The following is a 15,728-nucleotide window of genomic DNA, read 5'->3' as shown; positions in this document are numbered from 1 at the left end:
TGGCGGCATGGGGGTATTGGCCGGGATGAACGACTGGCCATCCTTCACAATGTTTAATCTAATTTTTGGATTATGATTCTTGTTTATGTGTATGATGATGCATCCAGAGTTAGTTCCTACCTTGTGTCTAGTGTTGTCTCAATAACGTCAATAACGTGGTTAGAAAATGGATGGCTGGGCTCCTATTAGTTTGCTTTCAGTGCTCAGTGCTAGATATTTTAGGGTGATTATTGTCATGTTTACAGAGCATACTCCGTTTCTTACTTGCATGTGGAAATCAAAATGCAGTATGATGCCACTCTCCAGTGACATAATTAGTGAAGCAGAACAACCTTACTTCAAAACTTCTGTTTTTCATACCTGAAAATCGCAGAATATGTTTGTCCTAACAGATAATAATAATTTAACATCAAAATTCTGTTTCAAACAAACTTAAAAAATACTTAATGTCTAAACTGGCTATATATGTGTGATGCTAGTTTGATAGGCTGACCAGACGTCCTGACTTTTCCAGGACAGTCTCAGATTTTAGGCCATTTATAACTGTAAACTAAATATAACTATAACGACTTCTGAAAAGAAACCCTTTTGTCATTGATTTTTTTTTTCAACCCACACTGCAGCATCCAAAAATCCAATCAGTATCCCCAGCAGATGTCACTAAACCACTGTTGGCACCACAGGACGGCCTGACATAACTTAAGAGCAAAGGGCAAACTGTGCCGTAAATTGTGCTGCAACATCCAAGTCATCACCCCATCTTTTCTGTCAGGTGTTCACAATTCACATTTGCCAGAATGGCTGCAGAACTGCCAATGCAGTGGAGCAGCTTGTGGGTTTTTACATTTCAGATAGTTACTGTAGGAAAAACTGTTGGTATTTTAATTAGTGAGCTCTCAACAAATAGGAAGAACTGGTTCGCCTGTGATAATCTTTAAGTTTTGTCGTTTGTGAAAAATGTGCCTAGTTCTGTAGAAGTCTTTAAAACAAGACTCACTCCAGTTTTAATGCAAATATGATTTAACTTCAAAGTCATCCAGCAACATATCACAATGTGCTCTGCCACCAGCACATTCTCTAAATATCCAAAGGCACAATCAAAGTACAAAGTTTTTCGTATGGAACAACTTCTGCTGAAGGTCTTAAAAGTATGTCGCACTTTACACAGAATACCCATTATGCCTATATATTGAATTCACATTATTTGACACATTTTAGATAGAATGCCTATTATATGACACAAACCATTATACATTATAATAATGCCATAACCAGCACTGGATGATTATGATGTTTTGTTGATGGTGGTGGTTGGTAGAAGAGTTAGCCTTGTTTTTATTGATCACAGATCTAGTGAGAATGAGTGAAGATGGATGTGTGACCTAGCTAGGCCTTAGCGTTCCACAAACCTGTAATAGACTAAGCCCACCCATTCACCCCTCCATTAATGAATTGGAGTGGAGTGTAAAGAAATAATGTATTCCAGAAATGGGTGCATAGAATACTGTATTAAATTCCCCACTGACTCGACTTTCCTTGACCCTGTTAAAGATTATGTCCATTAACTGCCATTGACTATTATTATACCTGGTTAATCCCATTTAGGTTTATGGGGTATGATGGAATGAGTGGGGTCAGAAAGTGTCTGCATCATACTCTGTTTTAATCTTCTGGCTAGATCTTGCTCAGCCCCTGAACTCAACTGAATCAAGACACTTTACCAATCAGCTCACACAGTTGGCAAAAGCTTTTATCTTTCCCAATATTATCAAATTATTGGTGCTTACTCAAAACAAAAAGTCCAAGTATTTGCTTATTCCATGGCCAATAGATCCCCTATGATACCACAAGATGGCACAATAGGCTGTGACTTGTGTGACCAGTGGGGGGCGCCACCAAACCCCAACACCAGACACAACTCAAACACAGACAGTTCTAAGTTCAACTAAATGATAATTTATTGACAACAGGACCTCCACAGACTTTATTTGGACCTATGCTATCTTACAGAACAACCAGAAATATTATGTCTGACCCTCGAGAGTATGAGACATCTCCTTTAATCTTAAACCTAGTGGCGCTTCCAGATCTGCGCTTTTAGCCTGTGGAAGCACTTTCTGGGTCATACAGAAGCTGCATGACACATGCAGACTTTCTTTCCAAACCACCCCATGGTGGCACCCGGGTACCCCAACTGGGTCACCCCTCCAGATTCTAAATATCAGACAATCCTGCAGGTGCCAGAGTTGGGAGCCAGTCAGAGCAATACTGCTACATTTTGTGCGGGAAGATGAATTGTCCATGAAAATCTATGTTCCCCAGCCCTTCCATTATATGTCTGTTCTGAAACAAATCAAGACTCAGCCTGACCAGGTTGCACCTCCACTCCTTTGGTCCTTCCATTACAGTGTCTAGCCATGTAACGAATTTTCCTCAACCCCTGTTGGGATGCCAGATCATCCTCTCCGGTATTTACCCTTGCCATGACCTGTTAATGGCATAATCACCTTGAGAAAATAAAGGCAAAATCATGTTAAAATAAAACTCTCCATCGATCCAGTGATATGCTTTTAAGGGAGACACTTTGGGGAGGTTTCACTCTGGTGCAGTATTTTGCAGTACTGTCTGACATTGCTCGATATTTCCAAAAAAGTCGTCAGCTCTCAGTGAGTCTATGCTAGAAAAGTGGGTTCAGAAAATGAATAGATGGTTAGATGATGTTTTCTTTTTTTATCTGTACTCAAAGAACTAAAAAGGGCAGGCAGAGTCGAGGGACACATCTGAATTTGGATTGGGTACAGCAAACTTGATGGCTGAAAACAGCACTGCTCAATTTCATTATAAAACCAGACATTTGAATTGACCTTCAGCAGGGTAAAAATAGCCAAACACATTATGGTTTAAAGGGTCCTAACCAGTGCATGGTGTCTTCTGTGAAACAAGAGGAAGAAAGTTCTCTGTCAAAAAAAGGACCCCTACACACTCTCTCTCTAAAGTGATTTTTTTCAGGATTGATGCAGACCCTGCTGTTATTTTTAAATCATTGCCCATGTGCAGGTATATCTTAATTACTGCAGATGAAATAAATCGTGCTGCGCCGCTGTGGATGCAAGAGTAGCAGACAGGCCCCGTTATGGTGCAGTGAGTCATTCTGTCAGAGGTTCTCATTAGTATCTGTCTGGCTGCGCTGAGTGCTTTGACTGCCAACACAGACCACCCCCCGACAGCACTGTACCGAAGTGGCACTGCAAAGCATGCTTATTCATCAGTGTTAGCAAGGCAAGGATAAGTCTTTTGTCCTCTTCGTAGAAAAATCAATGTTTGGATTACGTTAGGCAGGCACCCAAAAGTTTATTCTATATAATCCATCCTTGTGTTGCATCATTCCCACTCTCTCCAGAATAGAGTCCAGCAGAGAAAACTCACTCCAGCAAAGCCACCCATTCATTTCCTGCACTAGTGCAAACCATCTGAAAGGTTGCAGGGAAGTGGAGCCTCTTCTGACAGCAATGGAACCAGTCTAAAATTGGATGAAAGTTCTTCCCAAAACCATCCATTCACCTTTTTCTAAGATACTTGTCAGAGTAACAGGAAGCTGTTGTCTCGCTTGGCAGCATTTAGTGTGAGAAAGGAACTCATGTAAACACCAACGTGGCCAACTAAGTGTCCCCATTTCTTTGGGATGTGGAAGGAAAGCCTATACAAACATGCACACTTTAAACAGGTAGTGACTATTTTCCAAAACAACACTCTGGAGCTGTGAAGCACTAGCCTCTCCATGCCATCTGCTTCTATGCCTTGTCCCCAAAACTGATGGCTTTTAACTATTACTATTTATTTTTCATGCTTCCTTACCAGTGTCACAAAAAGCACAGTGAGACATGAGAAGGTTTGGGGCAGCCACCTGTATATTATATCCTGGCTGCAAAGAGGTAAATTGGTCAGAGGTCATTACTGATGTGAGTCCAAAACAGAACTGAACTGCTGCCTTAAAATTGTGATGTCATCAGGGCCGGAACCGGAAGTGACATCATCAGCAGTGCTGGGACCAGAAGTGATGTCATTGGCAGCACTGGAACTGGAAGTGACTTTGTCAGTGGAGCCGGAACCAGGAGCGGTTTCCCAAGAATGGTCTGTAAGGGATTGAGAGAGACAATTAGTGCACCTCGCCACCCCCTGGTCAGGCATGGAATTACTATTATTCAGGCCCTTTAGTTGTCTCCTAATCGCACGTGTGTGACACCAGATAAATACAATTCACAGTCACTGGCAGTGTTTGCCATACAGGAGACACTGGCTCATCACAGGGCTCCGACTGGCAGATTCCTACTAAAAGTATCACTGGACAGTGGGAGAAAAGCAACACAGACACAGGAAGAACATTACATATAGGGCATCAGAGGTGAGATTTGAACTGGGATCCAAACGTTGTGAGATTGATCAAGTGTTAAGTTAAGTGTTCAAGACTTGGCTATTATTTAATTCTAGGACTTCTTGTGCTGTGATAACCCTAATGTTCTGGATTAGTTTTATAAGGATTGAGCTAGCTTCCACTAGGCATAGATACAGTATGATTAGATGTTATTCTGCTTGTCTCTTAATTCAAATTTTTAGGTAAGGAAGATAGGAGCTTCGAGGTTAAGGCTGGCATACTCGCTATTTATGCCACCAGATAGTGGCAACATGTTCCATGTTGATTAACCTATGCAAAGTAAGAATTTCACTGTACTCAGTACATGTGATAACAAACACCCTAATCAACCTATCAAATTATCTAAAAACTGTTTGGCCAAATTTACAAATCAGGGAGACATGTTGAGTTTTTTTTAAATCCATCTGCCCTAAGTAAGCAAGCAAATGAAAGTTACATACTCCTGCATCCTTCAGCCCAACCTGCAAAACTGACACTTGACTCTTTGCTTCATTCAAGTTGGAGCTTTTATCTCACCTCGTGCCATTTGTATTTTTTTGATTGGAGAGGCAATTTTTTTTTTTTATTTAAACAATTGAATAAAAAGAGAAAGATGGATGAAAGTAGAGTGCCAGGAGGTTTGTAATCTGATGGTGGTGGTTGGTGATTTTGTTGAAACCACACAGTCACTTGCCTTATGCAACACATTTCATGATGTTCCTTACATAACACTCATAATTAGTTTGACAAGTAACGTAATCACAAAGTGGCATGACAGTTTAAATGTGATACAAATATACAAAAACATTAAAATGAATGTAGAAAAATATTAGCTGATAAATATCACAATGGAGTCTGTTGTTCTGATTCAGAATGGTGACACCATGCCCACTGTCATCTTTCCCTGTGTGTGTGGCTTTTCTTTCATCCCCTAATTTTTTAATGCTAAACTAATGCAGTGTCGGTGAGTCAGTGCGTGAGTGAGTAAAGGTGTGTGTGAGTGCGCTCTGCAATGCATCCTGGTCACAGTCAGTTTATGCCCTTAAGCCAGTGGTTCTCAACCTGTGGGGCGGGCCCACCTAGGAGGGGTGCTAAGTAACAAAAAAGGGGGGCGCGAAGATGTGAAAAAAAGAAAACAAGAAATAAAAATATGAAAAAAGCATCTGTTGAAACCAAAACAAATTAACTTAAACTACATTCTGATACTAGAACAATAAATATAGAGTTAGATAAATGTTGATAAAAGTTATGTAGGTATAATAAAATATGCATCTACATTTCAAAAAAATGTTGGGGGGGGGGATTAAAACTGTTATGAAAACTTGGGTCGCAAATGCTTAAAGGTTGAGAAACGCTGCCTTATGCTGTTAGGATAGGTTTCATCTTCATATGACCTTGCACTCATTAAGCATGTTAAGTGTGTTAGTGTAAAAATATGTGTGCTTTTATTTGTGTATTTTTGTGATGTATTTTTTAAGTATGTAATCTTATTTAAATGTTGCTTTTGCATCTTGAAGTGAATTTAAAAAGTTAGATTTGGTTACCGTCTTTATTTTCTTCATTTATGCAATGCTCCCTGTGGTGATCATGTAACTGCACTTGTGACATCACAGGATACAATACATATGGTGGCATTTGTTATCATCAAGTTATCCCTCAGTGACAACTAGACATGAAAGACTCAGGCTATTTAGAGACCTTTATGTAAAGTATGTTATTCTGCAATTTATCCACCTATGCATTAGAAGGCTGTAGGGGGTCCGGTATCTCTCCCAGAAGCACCTGTGTGTGTGCCCCAGCCACTTTCTTCCTGAGCAACCACATAAATCATCTATAACAGTGATTCTTTTAGGCTGGCTTATTCTGCACTCAGAAAAATGCAATAGTTTGAGATTTACATGTATAGTATAATAAATGAAGGAATATTTAAATATTATATAGTTTTAAAGGTTATTTGTATCTATTGATTCACCTTTTTTTGTGAAGTATGTGCCCTTATTTGTGTCTGTGATTGGCACAGTAGATACCAGGACAAATGACATTGAAGGCTGAAAAGATGCAGTTCCTGAATGTCATACCCCACTATCTTGCTCATTAGTAAATATTGGCTTAAACAACCTGAACATCTGGAGTAACGACTTGAAAATCATGATGATGTTTATAAACGATAATGAAAATCTGAAAAAGAAAGATTAAAAAAATGCTAATTTAATACCATGTACATAAATGCTTGCTATGTATCAATATGCACTTAGCAAACCCAATTTTGTAATTTCTGGATTGACACCAAAACATAGAAACTGGGAAACAATGACTTCATTAATTAAGGTAGAAGTCCAGTTAAAAGAAGACAAAATTATAGTTCAAGTTAGCTCTAAATTTTGTGCCCATGCCAACTATTCACAGTGGTTCTAAAATCCGTACTGACCCCTACTCTCTCTTCTGTTTCTTTTTCCGGTTTCTTTGTTGTGGCGGCCTGCGCCACCACCACCTACTCAAAGCATCATGATGCTCCAACATTGATGGAATGAAAGCCAGACGTCTACGTGACCATCATCATCAGGTCCTTCCATGAAAACCCTAAATACAAAGAGGACTGTTTGATTTATGTTAGGTAGATTGCCCAGAGGGGACTGGGCGGTCTCTTGGTCTGGAACCCCTACAGATTTTATTTTTTCTCCAGCCTCTGGAGTTTTTTTTTTGTTTTTTCTGTCCACCCTGGCCATCGGACCTTACTTATTCTATGTTAATTAATGTTGACTTATGTTTATTTTTTATTGTGTCTTCTATTTTTCTATTCATTTTGTAAAGCACTTTGAAGTACATTTTTTTGTATGAAAATGTGCTATATAAATAAATGTTGATTGATTGATCGATTGACGCCATGGAGACTCAGACTACTCCATCACTTATACAGCTAATGCCACAGGCTTGCATTCATCCTCAGCATTCCATGGAATACTTTTAGGTTCAGGAAAGCCCTAAAAAGTTGTGAAATCACAAGATTTCAACACCCTCTAGTGTCTACTGTCTCCAATTTATAGAAAAAATACTGTTTTATTGTTTAGGGGCTAAGCAAACCAAATGCTCCAGGGCATATGCCCTTTTCTAAACTGGAAAAGAACTGTAGACAGTAGACAACTTTTCTGGGCATCACCAATATATTTACTTAGCACACCTAGTGGTCACAGCTTGGTGCACAAATAAAGAGTTGCCAGTTTATAATATACACCTATCTAGTGGTATGTTGTACATTCTCTGGTCTTCAGAACAGCATGAATTCATCTGGTATGCATTCTACAAGATGCTGGATGCTTTGTTGAGGAATGTTGTAAAAATGAGTGATTTGTACAGTTGCTGCTGATTCAATGGTTGTACTGTCCTACTGTGGATAGCCGCTTCCACCTCATCCCCAAGATGTCCGATAGGGTTGACATCTGAAGACTATGCAGGCAATTGAACTAAGGAAACATCACTGTTGTGTTCCTATAACCATTTGGTGATGAAACATGCCTGGTGACATGTTGCATTATCATGTTGGGAGTGTCCATCCAAGTGTGGTTAAACTGTAAACACAAAGGGATAAACTTGGTTAAGAACAATGTTTATATATGTCTTTCCATTCAGACTTTCCTCAGTGGGTCTCTTAGCTCACACTGTCATCATCTTGTACTGTTGATACCTACCAAGATAGCAAATTCTGTTTCTTCCATCAGCATAATTAAAAAAAAATTGCCATTCCTCAGTGGCATAGTGTTGATACTTTTTTGCTCTCTAGACACATTTTATGTTTTTTTGCAACCATATGGGCATCCAGCATAGTCAGCTGTTGTAGCCCATTCACAATAATGTCCAACAAGTGGTGCATTCTGACCTTGTGCACAATGCTATTGAATTCAGATGTTATTTGCCTGGTTGTGGTCAATATGTTTGCTTATATAGTTTCCACCATTCTCGTTTGATTCCATTTGATCCATAAACTGTGTGAAGTGTGAAAAAAACCCTAATGATAACCTTCTGGGAGATGCTAGAACAAACATGCCTACCACCAACTACTATGACCCATTCAAAGTCTTTAAGAAGAAAGAATGCACTGGTGATCTCAGTAATCAGTAAGGACTGGTAGGCCAAGGAAGACCTCCACTGCTGATGACAGAAGAATCACTATGGCAAAAAAAATAGCTCCAAATGCCTGTCCCACATATCAGAAACAGTGTTCAGGAGGTAGATGTGGATGTGTCAGAGACGACTATTCTCAGAAGACTTCATGAGCAGAAATACAGAGGACACACTGCAAGATGCAAACCACTAGTTTGCCAAAATAAAAACAGAATGGCCAGATTACAGTTTGTGAGTATTTAAAAGCCTGCAAAAGTCTGGAAAAAGGTCTTCTGGACAGATGCAACAATGATGTACCTGCATTAGAGTGATGATAAGAGCAAAGTGTAGATCCAAAGCATACCAACTCATCTGTTAAACATGGTGGTGGGGATGTTATGGCTTGGGGTGTATGGCTGACACAGGTACTGGCACACTTATTTTCATTGATGATGGAACTGCTGACACAATGAATACTGAGGTACACAGAAACACCTCATCTGCTCAAGTTCCAGCCAATGCTTCCAAGCTCATTGGTTGACACTTCATCCTACAACAAGGTAATGATCTCAAACATATTGCTAAAGCAACACAGGAGTTTTTCAAAGCTGCTTGTGCTTATTGACACATTTACAAGACAAAAGACACTGATGGAGAGGTGCGAAGGGATTTAAGGGGGGCTGGAATTACAAGTTTTTCATAGGCTTTGGTAATTCTAGTGTTAAAGTTTGCAATGACGAATTTAGTCACGTGGGAGTTGTTTAATTTGTAATTTTAAAATGTGGAGTAGAAGAACATTATGGAGTGCATTGTATAAATATATATACAGTATGAAGTAGATAGATAGATAGATAGATAGATAGATAGATAGATAGATAGATAGATAGATAGATAGATAGATAGCACATTATACTACATTATATTTATATATAAAGCACACTATGTGTAAATATATGCATTATTTATCTATCCAGAATCCCTTTTTTTTTGCTTTGTCATGTTTTCTCACAACTGCTTGTGCTCATTGAATGTAAATGCCAGTAGTTGGACAGATGTCTTGTGGAAAGTGTCGACTAAATATAACCGCATACTGGCCACATGGCATGCATCTGTGGTTCAGCTCCTATCGATCTAAAGTCAGCGGGGATTTTGCCTGACGTGACTCAGGGAGGAATGCAAATTGAATTGATTTTCTAACTCTTGTCCCACTCCCCCTTCCCCCAACCACCCTGTGTCTTGCTGCCATGTGTCACTTCAAACAAATTGCCCTGAAATCTCTAATCTCCAAGACACTGTTTACATCTATGAAAGAAATAAACAGTTTTTATTATCCTTCAACAGAATGTGTGAATGTCTGCCAGTCTTACTAAATGGGCCGATCTGACTGAAGATCAGATATGGCCATTTTTGGAAAGGATCAATTCAAGCCTGTAATGTTTTTTTTTTTCTTCTTTCTTTTTGTCAATACAGCATCTGTTGCTGGGTGAGTGTCAGTTTCCTTTATCCCCAAATGACTGTGACTTGAACAGCAGAAATTAACATTCTGCTTTGACAAGGGTGGGTTGTGCTGGTCGTGGAGAGCTGCAGTAACTGTTAATGTTAGTATTTGTCTGGTCATTCAAGCTTTTAATTATTAGCCAGTTCATGCTTATAAACACGTTCCTTGCTTAGTTACACTTCCTGTGTATCAATTTCAGCACTTCAACTTACATTACAGTTGTTTCTTCTTTATCCTGTTCTCATGAGACTACAGCAACTTCTTGCTTCAAGCTAACAGTTTTATATATGATTGATTTTGTGATTTTACATTATACATACTGTCTATATTAATAATAGTAGAATTTCTATGTTTAATCATACTTTATTTAAATTAGCCATCTCCCACTCTATACAATCAGAAGCATGACAAACTGTGTTAATTATTCTTTATTAAATTTAGAAAATGTGTATACCTTTGGTTTTAATGTATACCTTTAATTTTTTTGTCGCCATATACATTTTGTCTTTTTTTTATCCATGAATTTCTTTCTTAATCAAGTTTAAATTAGCAGGTTGATAGAGCCTGTCCGGGGAACATCAGGTGCAAGACAGGAACCAACCCTGAATCAAAGGCCAATCCATCCCAGGCATACTCACTTTTATCTACGGGGGGTGTCTGATGCAAAGTGAGCCTAAACCTAAACCTACAAGGGATGTTCAAAAACTTTCCGCACTTTTATATTTTTGTTGGAAATGGTGAAGGTGGGAGGAGTAGTAATTAGGCATTAAAAAGTTATTATGATGCTGGGAAAATTGCATCACAAAGGAAGGTGACTATGTAGAAAAGTGATGTAATTTGTTTTTGAAATTCTTAATAAATTGAGTTTAAAAAAGTACGGAAACTTTTTGAACATTCCTTGTACAGTATATACCTACTTATAAACCTACCTATAAACCTATATAGGCATGTGATTTTATTTTTAATTAGACAAGACCTTGTTTATAATTCCCACCAACTTTCAACACTGCAACTATTTCTCCTGCCTGCTATTGCTGAAAAAATCGCAAATGGTTGTCCCTCAGAGACCACTTTCATCACGACAATGCTCCACTATACAGAGCGTATGTGATAATGGTAACATTGCAAGAATGCTGCCTTGAACTGTTGCCCCAACCTCCTTATTCACCAAATTTGAAATGAAGAAACACCTGCCTGGCCATCATTTTGACGCAGACGATGCTGTTATTGATGAGGTAGTGCAGTAGTGCGCCTTACAAAAAGTTTTAAATTCTTCTGAGGGCATTCAGAGTTTGTAAAACCAGTGGGAAAAATGCATTCACCTTCAGGGAGACTATAATAAAAAAATCCTAAAATGGCATTGTGCTGCACCACGTCCTCCCCAGGTAGGCTCATTTCCTATCAGACACCTCTCGTATCAATCACATCTTTCAAATATGAGAATAAAACTGCACCTGAAGAAAAATACATTCAGACAATGTGCAAGAACATGCAAACTCCACATGGATGGTCATCAAAATGGAAATTGAACAATCATGTCTAGAATCAGCCATTTTTCAAAATTTTACGTTACATTTAGCCTTTACTAAGGCTCCTAAACACACCTTTTAGTGATTATAAAGTAAAACATTAAAGAGTAAGCTAGAACAAAAATTCAAATTTAGGTACAGAATATGTAGTGTCTTAGTTCCTATTTCTGATAAAATACTAAACTCAGAGAATAATCCAGGCTGCATGATGATTAATTACATCACTACCTCCAAATATATCCAGAGGGAAAGCAGGGGGAAGAAAGCCTAAGCTGTCTCAAGATAACCATTATACCATGTACAGTATGTTCTTCCTTTAATTCAGTGGTATGTGAAGATTGTCATCTTTATTGCTTTAAGACTAAGTTGCAAATGATTGGCACTTAAAGTACATCAAGAACTAATCATTTCATCCACACAACCCTTATGTAAAGAAAAGCTTCCAAGAGTTTTGCAGGCAGGTTGCCATCCTTCAGGGCCAAATTTAATTTCCATCACTATGAAGATTTGGCCTGCTAAGCTTGTTTTGTTTTTTTTAATGAGAAGAAAATGGTTCAAAATATATGTGGATCAAAAAACAGAAAAAGAATAACATTCAATGATCACAGCTTAAAACGTGAACCTAAAATCAAACTCAAAAATAATCAGGCAGAAAGTCCTTACTGCCTCCTCAAAGTTGAAATAACTACCACACAAAGGATTGCTTTGAAATATCCAGAAACTTGGACATTGGTGACTCAAAATGTCACATTAATGGTAATGGTCATAACAACCTCTGAACAATATGGCTGCTGCCATTCAGATATCCACAAATTCGCAAGGAGTCTCCAAAAAATAAGTCACAAAATGGTGGCCACCACAATCCGAAACATATAAAATGGCTGTGCAGGAATCACAGAAATAGCAAAGTTTTTTGTTGTGTCAAATACATATATAAATAAATTCTGTACATGTCTGACCTGCTTAGTCCTGAACAGGGTCACAGACGGGTGCTGTAGTCTATCCTAACTAGCATAGGGCACAAGGCAGAAACAAACACTGACCAAGACGCTGGTCCATCATCGGGCAAACATACACAAACTTACCAACCACACATTACAGCCAATTTCGTATCATCAGTCCATCTAATCTGCATGTCTTTGGCCAGTGGGAAGAAACGAGCACCCAGAGGAAACCCATGCAGAGATGTGGAGAACATGCAAACTTCATGCAGGATACGATTCCTGGTCTTGTTACTGTGAGGCTGCAGTGTTACCACTGCACCACCCCAAATTCTGTATGCCCAAAAACCCGAAAACTATAATAGTAACAGCATTTGAACCGAAATATTATCTTGAACTCTTAGTCCTTCATTCTTTTTTTTTTTGCATCTCATCACTCAGTTTTGCAACTCACTGTGAAGATCGTGCCCACAGTAGCATCTTTAACTTTTACAGGACAGTCTTGGTGAGATGGGAGTGGGAAGGTGGAGGCCTTAAGGAGTTGTTGATGCTTCATTTTAATGCTTATATCTGTTTATGATTCAATCTCATCATTAACAACAGCAACATTTATTTCTGTGGCATATATTCAAGCATTTAAAGTAGCTTAAAGCGCTTTAAAAGAGATTGTGGAAAAATGGCAATGACAAATAAATAAATAGATAATAAATGCATAAATAAATAAACAAATAAATAAAATACAAAAATAATTAATTTATGAAATAATAAACTAAATAAATACAAATATATAAATACAAACTAGTTAGTCTTCCTCCATTTTCAATGAGTTTTCTAATAGATGCTTTTATGTTTAAACACTATCTGCAATTTCCAACGTATTTTAACAATTTTTTGGGCTACTGTGTCATCCACAACTCTACACTTAGCATTAAAAATTTCAACTTATTCTTATTGTTCACTGCACTAGGATACACAATAAATTCAAACTGTCTGAATATTAGCAAACCGAGAAGCTGATGTAGCATCAAAATAACATCTTTTAATATCACACTGCTTTTCAGGTCTATTTACTAATATTTCTGCATCAAATGAAATAAAGAAATGGTCAGATATACCAATGTCCGTGGTCGGTTTCTAAGTCCAGCATGTGTTGCAGTTTGTGTTCTAGCTGGGTGACATGCTGACTAAGATCAAAAGAACACAGTAAGTTAGTAAACTCTTGTTTTGGAGTCACACTTCTTATCTACATGGAAATTGAAACCACTTTCACTTAAGGAACCTAGAAAATCTAGTTATTTTAGTTATTATTGTAGATAATAAGTTTGACAAATTATTGGTAATTTGTCACTATATTTTGGTGAATGATAAATTTTCAATATCAGAGGTACTCCATGCATAACTAGGGCAAGATACTTGAAAGATGAGAAAGTACCAAACTTGTTATTTTTACACTTTAAATGGTTTTTGAAAATATTTGCTAAACCACTGACTCTCTTTGCTTGATGAAAAGAGGGAATAAAATTATAATTTGGTGGAAAATGGCTGCACCAGATCTGCACCAATACTTGAGATGGCAATAAATGTATTTGTATTATCCCAGTTTGTCCAGATATTTAAGCTAATCAATGATTCATTATTATAAAGTTAATATAGTGCAAATCTTAAGGAAAACCCACTGCAAATATTTCATAATGTAATATGAGTTGATGGCTAACATTTTGTATGAAGCTAGGGGCAGGCATGCATGTTGTATTATCATTGAGATGTTTTTGGAGATGGACCAAATTATTGTGAATGCAAGCCTACATATCTGAAGAATCAAGATCTCTTCATGAAGAAAATACTTTGCCTATCACAAAAAAACTCCCATCCAGGGTTATGCTGGGCCAGAAACCTGATATAGGGTTCATCTAATCATCTCATCACAGGGCAGAGGTCTAAAAATGACATTTCTTGCAGCTGTATTCCTCTCCTGCAAACAATGAGAAGGCTATCTTCCAACTGGCAACATTGAATGTCATTGACAGTACTGTCGTTCCAAAAGTCCCATTGTTGTGCTTTTTGAAGATCAATGATGCTTTTTTTTTTAAGATCTTGTGCACCAGGAATACAGGACATAAATGTTTTGTGGATAGATGGTGGAAAGTATAGGTAGCTGTTTTGGGTTTGTGTGTGTAAATTACTTACCGTTTCTTTGTGTTTTACCATTATGCCATCTAGTTTTTGTTATAGGTGTTACCCTTTTGTGCAAGGATGCATATCCAGGTTACTATGTAATGAGAACCGGAGGTTGCGTTAAGTGACGTTGAAGCAATGATACTTAAACCAGCTCTTCAGTATATTCACTGTCCAAGTTTGACTGCAACTTTTTAAACTATTTAAAGTGTTTCAAATTTCTAATTCTTTGGCTACAATTTTAAGAAAGTGTCTTGACTTTGAATTTGGTATACGTTTTCGGTTTAGATGCTTATTAGGCTTATTTTCCTCATTTTGACAAGACTTGTTTATTTATTTATGGTTCATCTTCTGATCTGTTTTCAAATTTTTTATGTGGTCTACCATGTTCCTACTCTTTTCAGAACAGTTGTGCATAATCAAATCTCCAATAATGAGGACCACAATCTGCTGGCAAGGTGAAGGATTGGAGAAACTCAAAGTGTACTGTTGGTTAGATCATAGAAAATGTAAGAAGAGGGCCAGAGTGAATCCAATGGGTTCGATGGAGAGGTCACCAAAGAAGTAAGTTATGTCAGCATTTTGCAGGCTCATTACACTCTCACAGGGTCAGGAGCACGTGCAGTACAGCCTCTTATTACCATCTCTCCAGCAAGCAGAAGCAAAGAAAGAAAATAATAAACACAAAGATGATAGAAATGTGATAACATATGTCAGTATACAAGAGCACTGGGCTCTTTCCTGTGTAGGGCAAAGCGTTACTCATCATGGCACAAGAGTTTACATACTAGGTGCTTTCATAGAAATATCAGAGTGTCCAACTTCAACAGTTCTAAGGAGAGAACCTTTCAGGCCTTAAGTGTTTTTGTTCCCGAAAGAAATCTCTGGAAGAATTTCTAGGCTCTAGGTGTAGCCTCTACTGATTAGATCAGAGTTCACTCCTAATTATAACTTCATGTCTAATTATAGGTGTACATCAGAATAAACAAGTTTCAGGTTTAAAACAAATGTCCTTCTAGGCAATTCTTTTTTTAACCAATGTCTCTACAAACATGACAACTCATCTCTTTGATGAA

This window comes from Polypterus senegalus, chromosome 11 (genome assembly GCF_016835505.1).
Source record: "Polypterus senegalus isolate Bchr_013 chromosome 11, ASM1683550v1, whole genome shotgun sequence".
NCBI lineage: Eukaryota > Metazoa > Chordata > Cladistia > Polypteriformes > Polypteridae > Polypterus > Polypterus senegalus.
This window is presented reverse-complemented; position numbering follows the sequence as displayed.